Source organism: Cygnus atratus, chromosome 3, assembly GCF_013377495.2.
Source record: "Cygnus atratus isolate AKBS03 ecotype Queensland, Australia chromosome 3, CAtr_DNAZoo_HiC_assembly, whole genome shotgun sequence".
NCBI classification, from domain to species: Eukaryota; Metazoa; Chordata; class Aves; order Anseriformes; family Anatidae; genus Cygnus; species Cygnus atratus.
Genome location: NC_066364.1, coordinates 83,414,025 through 83,425,879, shown reverse-complemented (window position 1 = coordinate 83,425,879; position 11,855 = coordinate 83,414,025).

The following is an 11,855-nucleotide window of genomic DNA, read 5'->3' as shown; positions in this document are numbered from 1 at the left end:
CGGTGCTTGCAAAGAGGGGAGAGCGCAGGGCCCCTCTCCAGGGGTGTGCAGAGGGATGGGCAGGGGGGTCAGGTACCTGGACCCCGTTTTGGCCCTGGATGGAGCTGGGATGCAGCTGGGGCTGGCTCCCCCGTCGCATCCCCTCCCCAGGGATCTTCTGTTGGGATGGCAGCCATGGCTCAGTCCTGGCTTTTACAAGATTCACATTTTGCAAAATCTAGTTCAAGCCCAGCGTTGAATGAGGTTAAAAAAACACCAAATAGCTGCTTGCAGCAATCGCACCGTGTCTGCATTGGACCCCCCCATGCCAACGAAAGGCAAACCCCAGGGAGGCCAACATGAGCTGTGGGGCCCCAGGCTGGGTGCCACTGACACATCTTGCTTCTCAAAACGACACCATCGCCCTGCTGAGGTACAAAAGCCTGCCCTTCATCTCCACACAAACCAGGATGAGGTCCTGAGGGGGCTGGCAGTGGGAGGAAGCGCTGCTCCCACCCGGAGCAGAGGACGGGGCGCTGGGCTGTGGCACACAGCCCCTGGCTCTCCCTGCCACCAGAGCATCGGGGCTGAGCTGCCTGCAGCCAGCGGGCACCGGCCCTGTGACAGCGCCCAGGGCACTTAGCGTTATTGCCTGCTTTGCTGAGGCCCCCTCGGCTAGCCCAGCAGGGAGGATTAAATATAAAATTTCACGATTCCCTCCCCGCCCCGCTTGTTTGCCATGTTTCTGCTACTTTCATAGCGGCGATCCGTCACAGGGAGCACGCGGGGCTGGCCGAGGCTCGCCCGGAGGTGGCTGTCCCCTGGTGTCCCAGTGTCCCCGGCAGAGCCGGAGCAGCCAGATAGCGCGGCACTGGCGCACGCCGCGACGGGGGCTGCAGCCGGAGCCTTGGCACCGCTGCCTGGATGCGAGGTGGCAACAATGGAGAGGCGCCGGCTGCCAAATCTCAACACAGCAGGCAGGGCTGGGTTCAGCTCTAGCTGAACGCAAGCCGTGTAGGACCCTCCATTTTGGAAGAGAGCTAGCAAGGTCTGGCACTTGGAATTCTTGGCATCCACAAGTGTCTTCACTCTTTCTTATCCCCTCCTGTTCCCAGTAGATTTTGCATCCTTTACAATGGATAAATTATACATGCAGAGTTTACTCTCCTACCCGAGCTTTGAGAATACCCCGGTGCCAGCCAAGGGAGCTGGTGCATGGGGGAATAGCCAGGAATGTTTAAAATAGTCTGGCCATGTGACTTTGGAGATTGAAAAAAAATATATATATTAAAAAAATCCTTCCCCCCAGCACTTCAGATGTAAGAGAACTTTCTTTTATTGCAGGAGGGAGCCGTGAACTGGTGGTCCTGGGCCAGAAGCCCAGGTTTCCCTCCTGGCTGCACCCGTGGACGTGCCCAGTTCCTTGGGTGAGAAGCACGGAGGCAGAGGCAGGACAGAGGATGGGACCCATGCGGGCAGCAGGATCCGAGCAGCGGGCTCTGCATGGGGAGCAAGGAGAGGGCAGAGCACTTCTGTGCTGCCCTGGCTTGCGCTGGGTGACTGCCACCAGGGGCGGGTGTACCTGGGCACATACGCACACATTGCTCCCTGCTGGCACTTGGTGCACAGAAAAGCAGCCCTGGAAAGAAAGCTGCAGGCGATGCAGATCCTAGTCTGTGTGGGACCGGCTGGGAGAGGCAGAAAGCCCCTCCTCATGCCCTGTCCCCCTCAGCCCGTCCCCATGTCCCCAGTGTGGGGGCACTGCCAGGCCCGACCCGCTATGCCCGTCCCGGGACGGCGCTCCCGCTCCTCCGGGGGCAGATGGGCAGCCGTGCTAACGAAGCTTTTAATTACGGCTACTGGCTTGTGCTACAGGCATCCGAGTCTCATTTGAATGCAGGCAACTTTAAGCTCTTTTGGCAGTATAAAAGGGCCTCAGAGTGGATTCCAGTCACATGTGCACTTGCTTTTAGGCTCCAGCGCGGTGCCAGAGTGATGTAAAGGGGCCTCCGTCAGCCGGAGGATCAGGCCCTGCATATTTTACACTCTTTTGTAGCTTGCTGTGACTCTGCTTATCTCTAACAGTTAAAAACTGAGTGCCAATGGTCTACACGCTGGATACGTATCATGCAAAACCAAATATAGCACGGCTCAAGAACACTCTTTGCATAATGTACATATGTATTTCATTTATTTTTGTAAAAATTCTGCTTAAGCATATGGAAGGGAAGGAGTGATAACACTGCCTAGAGGCAGATATAATGTGGTCAGGCAATGTGCAAGCTTCCTCACACAGCTCGAGGAATGTGCCTGAGTTTGGAGCTGTTATGTGAGTCCTGGACAATTCCTTAGCAGCAAGTAGGTCATACAGATGACTGTGTGGCAGGGGTCTTCCTTCCCATCAGATGGAAGAGAGCCTCCAAACACATTTCACCTGGGGCTTGTGTTTTTCTAACCCAGAGCTAGGGATGTGCAAGACTCTGGCTGAAAATAACCGTGTAGATCCATATTTAGGAGCCTGCATGCATGGATTTTTCTTCAAACTTTTGGCTTGCCACATCGACGCTGTCCTACCAGTGATTCTACAAATCCTCTATTTTACATTGCATATCAGAACTACTACAGCCATTTGACAAATAAATAAATAAAAAAGTAACAGAAAAAATAGCTATACTTAATAAAATTTAATTTCTTTGTTGATTGTCCTCCCTGCATGGGGACAGCCAGCCAGGACTGACCCCAATGCCTGGCAGTACTTCAAACAAGCTTTGATCATCTCCAAATGTGCCTCCGTCCATGCTGCTTTCTCCTACTTTCCTTGTATGCAGATGAAACCATATTTTTGAAAAATGGAGTGGCTGCTGCTAGAGATTGGGGTAAACCATGTGTTTGCTGTGAATTGTGCATTCATTCACTCTGAACCGCCTTAGGAGCGCAGGCATCTGTTTGATGCCGCGTTGGGTGTTACCAGCTTCTGGATGGTTGCCCAACGCCAACCCCAAGCCTCTGGGGCCCTTGGCCAAACCCGGTGGCCTGGTTGTGCTGGGGGGATGCTCCCACGTGCCCAGTGTCTTGCCATGGCTTTGGCATGGCTGTTTGCAGGCTGGGACCCCATGGTATCCCCAGGGCAGACGGGAAAGCTGGGAGCACTGGAGCCGCGTTCCCTGGCTGCATGCACCATTTGCCCTTATTGATCTCTGCTGCATTTGTCCCTGATTTTTTACAGGTGCATGTGATGGGCGAACCAAGCACACCAGTACTAGCAGTTTTTTGTGGACCCAGCAGCGTGCGAGGCATTTTGAAGCCAGCTGCCTGTCTGGGGGTACACAGGTTAAGGGCTGGTTGTCTGAGGGTTTGTTGCACCTGGGGTGGAGAAGGCACTGAAAGAAAATCTTGGGTTTGTGTTTAAGTCTGTCTCACTCAGGGAAACACCAAAGCACACCTCTAGCAATGAGTGGATAATTTAGTGTAAATCTTTAAAAAGAGGGATGTGTAGAACACAGTTAAGCTAAGCCACAGTCGATGGGCTCAACCTCTGAGTAACATCAGCCCTGGGCTGAGGTCCCAACAGGGTCAAGGTCTAAACAGTTGGAGAGATGGGAAGGGTGAAGAAACAGAGGTTACAGAGATACCTCCATGTGGTTACTCATGGGTATAGCTGTGGGTTTAACTTGTGGACATTGGTTTTATCTATGGGCTCGCATAGATTTTAGCCAGCAGGCTTTGTTTTAAAAAATGGGGGATTCTTGTGTGCAGTGTTAACTTACTGGCATGCAAGCACTTTCTGTTGAGAGGCTGCTTTGCAGAAGCGATTAGAAAGACTGATCTGAATGGGGAGAGGTTGAAGCAGAGACATTATAAGAGGACAAAGAACTGTCAGAGAGCAAAAATATGTAACAGAGGCAGCAGCATCCAACAACAAAATACCTTTTTCTGTGTCATGCTCTCCCTTTCTATCCCGAGCCAAATTTTAATCTAATTTTTTTTACTTGTACAAACTGATTTGCTTAATATAGTCTTATGCAGCTGTAACCGAGAATAAAATTAGATCTTGGTCTGCTAATTGGGGCCCTGACCCAGAGGAGCAGTTAAGCACACGCTTAGCGTGAAGTATGGGAGCTGTTCCCCCGAGTCAGCAAGGGTACGCCTGAGCTTTAGGTTAAGCATCCTTTCAAGGATTTGGAGCATACAGTTCACAAGAGCTGGTATCTAACCTCCTCCCTTTCCTGCCTTTGTACGTCAAACATCCAAATATTTTCATGTGAAAATAGTGTTTCAGAGGGAAGTATTACCACTTTTCTACCTTCCTCGGAGAAAAAATGGCCTCCAAATTAAAGGTTGAGTTTCAGTTTAGGAGACCTGCCAGAGCACAGACAAAGACATCTCTCCTTTACTTACCTCCATCCCTGTAGCACCGGGTGTGCGTGGCTGTGCCTGCAAGGGAGGAATTAGAGCGAGGTATTTGTGGGAAAGTCTGTGGTTCGTTGCATTGCACGTCGTATGAGACTGAAGGACTGGATTTTAATTTAAACGATTAATTTAGAGGGAAGTAATAAAACAGAAAATCGAGTAAAGATTTATTTGCCCCCAAAAAACTCTGAAATGTCTCCTATTTTTAGAATGCTCTGCAAATGCTTTTCATGCAAATGTACACGCACGTATACATACGTATGTATATCTCTGTTATGTAAATCAACGCTGGCTTCTTATTCACTGTGTTAACGAGCTTTGAAAAGGCTTTGACATTTCCTTCTCTGTGCAGGGATTTTTGTTTTTTAAAGAAATAATTAAAGCTGTGTATCATAAAGGTATTTTTAAGCCGCCAGATTCTGATAGCTGTATTCAGGCTGAATGTGATCTTATTGTGCAAGCGGTCTGCTGAATACCGACAGACCTCCCATCGCTGGCTTAGAGCTGGTGCCCAAGTTCCTTGCTGATCTGGTGTGATATGGGTGCTCTGCGGGGTTAGAGATGTATACACACATATACATACGTATGTATATCTCTGATTTACATCCCGGGAGCCAGGCTCAGGCCAAGAGCTCCACAGCGTCTCACTGGCAGACACTGGGTGGGAATTACACCGTCCCTTTCAATGGCAGTCCTTCACCCAGCAGAGCTCTACCTGGTGTGTTTAAAAGGGGCGGCTTTCCAAAGAGCCTTCTTCTTCAGGTGAGGCGAGCACCCTGCTTTGTTCCAGAGCTGGGAGCCTGAGGAGCCAGGCAGGCGCTGTAGGTGATTTCATAGACCATTTCCCCACAGACAGGGTGCTTGAACGGGTGGGCACAGCGCCGGCTCTGAGTGCGCAGGGAGCGCAGCACCCACCCGGGGGTGCATCCTCTGGAGCGAAAATTTGGTTCTTCGAGTCACCGTGTGAGCCTCCATCCTGCTGGCAGGGAGTCAGGAGATGACTACTGTGGACCTCTTCAGTGCAAAACCACCTCTTATAAAGTCATCAAAACCCAGCGGGAAGCCAAGAATTCCTGAGGCTGGATTGCATCCCAGAGTGTCCAGCAAGCAAAGATGTACATTACACGTATGCCTAAAATGGTAACACGAGCTGGTGCTCGCTTCCACAGCTTCAAAGGCAGCAGCCAGCACATTCTCTCTGGAGCCCAAATGCTGGTCCCAGCACACAGCCCACGATGCCGGCGGGGATCAAAGGTGAGCGCCAGGTCCCAGCCCACAGGCGCTGGAGCATCTGCAGCGCAGCAGCCAGCTCGGGAGAGCTGCAAACGGAGCGGTCGGCTCCCACCACATCTGTATGAGGGCTAAAACGTGCAGCAGCCAGAAAACATCTTGGCATATCAGATATTTTTTTTTCTGTAACTGGAAGGATGTTTCTTAGTAGCAGCTTCTGCCCATGTCCGTCAGCTGCTTTGTGTGACTTTCCTTTTCACTTTCAGCTGTCTGTACTGAGTGCCAAAGGAAATGAAAAGGGATTATTTTACACCCAAGTCATATATCCCATAAGAAAGGGAGCACCCTGCTGTGCCAGCTAGTGGTTTCTATACAGTGGCAATGCATAGAAAGCAGACACTGACTTTGAAAAGTAAAACTCTCCAGGGAGTTGCTGCTCTCCCTGAGGAAATATCATTTACTGTGCACCAGCTCCATTTGTTTGAGGGACATTTCTAGCATGTTTCCTGGATTTTAATGTGGTGCAGGTTGTCACAGCACACCAAGATAGAAGATGCTTTTGGTGGGTAAGAACAATGGGCTCAGAGGATTGGACTTTGTGGCTATAAATATTGTTTATTTAGGAAGACTAATGAAGGAGCAGGCAGTGGGGACCAGTCAGGGAAGAGAGGCAGAGCAGTGTTGTCTCTTGCCATGGATGTCCCTCCTGTTGTACCTTGACTAAGGACAGGAGCGGTGGTCACCCCTGTGCTGGGCTTTTGGTGGGATTTCAGCCCTGAGCTCCAGCCAGAGAGGTGAAACCAAGCAGTTTCCATGTCATCTGTGTTCTGTGAATATCCATCCCTCCTGCTCAAAAAGAAAAAAAAAAGTAGAAGAAAAAGGAGAAGAAAGAAAGCTTCACATTTTCTGTGGCATCTCAAGCTGGGGGGAAAGGCCAAGATAAATGGATACTTTCAAGGTCATTAGCTTGTGGAGCTCACAGTTTGTATCGCCCTGCCAGAGCTCTGCTTGGAGAGGTTATAAATGTTTTTCAGCTGGAGCAGGGAGCTCATTGTTGGAGTTTGGATCCTCTGCTTGGCTGACAGTGAAAAATCCCAATTCTGGTGGAGCAGGCCCCCCCTCCCGCCTGGAAGGTCTTTTGTCTATTCATCTGTAGCAGAAAACACAATGAATTAGATGTGCAATTGCAGATACCGCAGTGCCTCGCCAGCATGGATGCCACCACCAGAAATGCTCCTGGGCAGCTGACCTTCCTGGCAGCCCAGCCAAAGAAACACAAGGTGAAGGTGTTGTTTGCTGCCCGAGGAAATTACCTTGAAATGACGGCCAGCCCTCTCCCAACTCACCATCTGGCAGCCCCACTGGCTGTGGTGGAGGGACTGAGGGAGGGACAGAGCCAGAAAGCCAGGGCATGGGGCAGGGTGCTGGTCCTCACCTCGGCAGACGTGGGTGCCACCCTGCTCTGGGACAGGGGCAGGTGAGTCTTTTGGAGCCTCTGAAGCAGGGGCTGCCACCACCCTGCTGGACTGTCCACATTTCTTCAGCCTTTTCTGACTGCTCTGCCACCCAGCAGTGCTGCTGTGCGCAGGGCGGGTGTGCTGAAGGGCAGGGGGCACGTTGCCTCGTCATCCGCAAGTACACCTGGAGCATCCTTCAGCCTCCTCGCCCTGCCTGAAGGCTGCTATATCATGCTGTGTAGGAGCTATCTTCCTTCAAAATCAGGATTTCTCCATTCCCCCAGACGCAGGCTTAGTTTGCTTGGCACATCGATGCTGCTCCCGGCATCATGGGCTCCACAGGTTCCAAGGGACTCAGAAATGCTGCAGATAAATTGCTGTTTGGGGTCAATGCCACAGGCTGAAATGGATAGAAAATTCCAGCTATTTGGTGCACAGTCAGGCCAGATGTTTTATAGCCTCTGGTGGAATATCAGTAGATGTATTTCACAGCGGTAAAGGTCAAAGATGGACTCTAAAATAAGTGGAGCCAGCATTTTTGATGGCTCTCAGATTAGAGGAATATTTACTGGCAGATAATATCTGCAGAACAAGAACGTCTCGGTCAGGGACTGGAGAAGACTTTTAGCAACAGCCAGCACCTCCAAGAGCCAGGTCTCCCTGAACTCTGGGCTGAAATGTAGGAGACACAGTGCCTCCTTGGGGGCAGCAGGCTCTCTCCCTTTGGGGCACCCCGATACATGGGGCTGAGTCCCTTTCCCCCCTGACTGTGCAAGGGCCTCCAAAAAGCTGCTGCTCTGTAGGGATGCCTCAGCACAGAGCAACTAACATTCATTCCCATTTATTCACACCAGGAGTTGCAAGGCAGTCAGACTGATCAGAGATTTCACTGCCACAGGTCCATCTGGCTGCAGAGCCTATCCCCAAAATAATATTCCGTGTAAGTTTTAGTTTGTATAAGATTTATCCCCAAGCCTATATAAAGTAGGAGCTGCAAAAATACAATTCAAAAGTGGACAGGGCATGAATTAGTGGTGCTTTTTCAGAGGTATTTCTTAAATGGCACACACAAATACTGCAAACAGATGTTATATTGCTTTTAGAGGACAAAAATGGGTCAGACCTTATAGCAGAGTCTCTAACCGTCACGTAGTCGCTGCTGTCCTATATTTCTCAGGATGGGGCCAGGAAACATTCCTGGTCCAGTTGTCTTAAGCAGCATAGGTGTGCAGAGAGAAAGGTCTGGCTTCCTGTCTTTTGTCTCCAGGAAAATAAGTGGCATCCAATTCTGAGACAGACGAAAGTAAAACAACCATCCCAGATGCTTCCATCCTAAGAACGAGAGGTTGGGGAACAAACAGCTCCCAGTGGGATGCAGTGCCAGCAGCTGCGGTGCCCTGGATGCAGTGGTGCCACATGGCCAGGGCTGGAGGGGAGGAGGAAGGCCTGTGAGAGTGCTGGACACTTGATCTGGCAGCCAGGGCAGGGCAGGGGCAGAAGCCGTGCTGGGGCACATCCTTCTGGGGACCAGAGGCAGGTGGCAGGTTGTGCCTGCGGCCCGGGCAGAGCTGACCTTGGTGGTGGCGAGGAGGATGGAGATGGCCATGCGGCGCCCACGGGACTGCCGGACAGCCAGGCCAGCCAGAAACGTGCGGCCCCGGGCAGGAGCCAACCTGTTCGCCAGTGTCCTGGGGTGACCTGGAAACGGAGCCACTTGGGGCCGACTCGACGGCTGGAGAACAGCCTGTAGCTCCTCGGACAAACTTGTCACCTTCACCTCAGCACGGCCGGTTTGTCTAGCAGAGGATTACACTGCAGTTCTTTTTTAGAAGGGTTGATCTTTTGTTCAAGTAATAATTTCCCTTTTACGGGAGGTCTTCCTGAAGAATTGCTTTCAAGTCGTCTGATGCTTGTTGGAAAGTGAGGTTTCCCTAAGCAGCAGTGGTTAAAAGATCGTGCTCTCTGTACCTGTGCCTCTCTGTGCTGAGTGTAACAGGCCAGCCCCTGGTTGTGAGTTACAGGAAAGGGAAAAAGTGTGCATGGGCAATATGTCTGAGCCTCCTGATAGCAGGCCTCCAGGACAGCAAAAAGCAGGTCGTGAGATTTTAACTCTGCCAGAGACATCAGTAAAGGTCCCCACACACCCCCACAGCCCACACTTCCACTCCAGCACCCAGAGCACAAAAGCAAGGGGTCAAGGCGGGCTGTGCTCCATGGGCAGGGCAGAAATCCCAGGCGAGGTCTCAGAAAGAGGGTCCCCTGCTGTGTGGGGCTGTGTGGAGGTGACGGCCGGCCCACTGCCAGCTGCCCCGTGTGCCCATGAGCACCTCCACAGCAGCTCCACACCCGAACGGCACCAAGCGGGCTGTAAGTCAGGAGGGGCTGTTTGTACCCGGAGTTATGTCATGGGGCTCGCTAGCACCGGTGGAAGCTTCACCAGTCCTAGTGCTTTAAATAAACTGACCTAAAATATCCTAGCAAAGTACCCAGATGGAAAAAAAGGCCAAAACCAGGCAGAAAGCTTACCACAGCAGGCGACAACGCAAAATAACTCAGCCATTCAAAACCATTCATTTTTCACGTCAGCCCTTGATTAATAGGCGCTTAAATTAAGTTTTGTTTGTTTGTTTGTTCTTCTGGGATTAGCTGTTTTGCTGTGAAAGAACACAAGCCCCTCACAAGATAAATGGGGATGACACGCAGCAAATGCCCACCCTCCTGCTTTTTGTGAAAGGCGGCGGTGAGCTCTGGCTCTGCTTCTGCATTCTCACCTGCCTGGGGAATGAAGAAGGGGCTTTGTGGGGGTGTGAGGTGGCTGCAGGCTCGCTGCTACGCCAGGCCACGGCGAGACAGCCAGCAGAGCTGTGCTTTGGTGACCGGTAATGCAGCAGACGGGAGGCTTTGGGTCTTCCCCTGTGCCTGCAGAACGAGTCCTGGGACGTGATGCCAGGCTCCGAGCGCTTTGGTGGAACAAAAGTTGGACATGCTTCCGATCTCGGTGAGGGGAACAGAAATTAAACTTCATGAGCTCAAACAAAAGATGAATCACTAGAAGGGGAGAGAGGAGGGAAAGATAGAGGAACCACAGACAATTAGTACTGTACAGGCTCTGACAGAGTCATTAATGAGGGATAATATCCAATTAAGGAGGAGGATGGAAAATCTGGGGAATGCTTGTACATATTCCAGTAAATTGCTCGCAGCTCCTCCCTATTCCCCTCCCCAACTTTGATGATCATCTAAACGGGAAGAAAATGTCCAAGTGAAATATAGCTGATGGAAATATCTGGAGCTCCCAGGTAGGTGGCTTGCTTCCCGGTTGTCCTGGGAGCGTGTCTCTGGTCACATGCCTAATCAGAAATGCATGCATCCAAGGGTGCGCTCTCGCAGCCTGGAAGGCTCTGGCAATGATTTAACTCAATTAAAGTCTGTGGGAGGGCTCAGCTTCACATCATAAGGCAAACACTGGATGAGTAACTGATATAAGACTGAAAGGCACTTTCCTTGTGTCTTTTGTCTTTAGGATGGCAGGAGGTGGATAGTATTCCAGCATTGACACGGTAAGGCTGGAGCTCAAGGGACTCTGGTAAAGCATTAGTTTGTTGTTGTTGTTGTTGTCAAAAAGGTCATCAGCAGCTTGGAAATGCAAATTTCCTTCTAACAGGAAGCCTTTTTTTTTAAACTTTCTACTCATCTCAGCATTTCTTTAAATGGAACTGTTAGTCCTGTTGATGTGACCTAAATCAGCAATGTCCTGCATAAGAAAGAGAAATAATTCACAGTCCCTAGTGTCTCAGAAACACTTGTCTGGATTGACAGAGCCAGAGTGTTTCCAGAGAGTGTCCTATAAAATTAGCTGGTAGCAGTATTCAGAGTTTTGATTTGTCTGATTTTAATGTTTTTTGTTTGTTTGTGTGTGTGTGTGTGTTTTAATATAATTTTATTTGAAGGCAAAAAACATAATAATCACCAAACATTACTTTGGTCAGATTTTTTGTTATTTTTTATTTATTTTTTATTTAGCACCTGTGTTGTTTTTTATCTAGCACCTCTCTACAAGTGATTCCCAAAGTGGTTTTAGGAGTAAAGCTAAGTTAATTTGTTTCAGTCTTTGCACGTGCTGTATAGTAGGAGAGCTGGAAGAAATTCTAAGACTTTTCCAGACCTTTAGAGCTTTTTGAACACCAATAAGTCCTTTTTCCCCTGAGCATTTAGGATAAAATTCCTTCTCCATCATTGCTGTAAGAAATGTGGACTTTTACATCCCTGCATTTACAAATGGGTTCTAAACAGTGTAATCACTGAGATCCCAAAGGTCTGAAAGATGGGACTTTACTTGGTCTCGCCATCATTTCTTTCCTCCATAAAAATATATATATACTTAATCCCTTTCAGATACAGTGTATACAACTGGTGGTTATTGCCTCAGTGAAAGTTACAGATCCCATTTTTCCCAGGGCAGGGCTGTTAGTGTGCACAAAGGCACAATACAGGCAAGATTAATATTGGCTTCTGCTTTGCCATTCCAAGCCCCTGCTAACTGTAAATAATATTTTAGCAAAGATCTTGATGCATCATGATCTATTGTGTTGCAGTGATGATGCTGCTTGTTATGTCTTTAGCAGTGATTTATCATCCTCTGCAATGACACAAATCACGGATGGCTCATGACACTCCAGGATGTATGATCTCTTAGTGGTGGCAGTGATGAATTCTGCGCTTAGATCATAACATTTTGAAACCTGGGATGTGGAGCTGATCCTTTGCTTTCTACTTTTT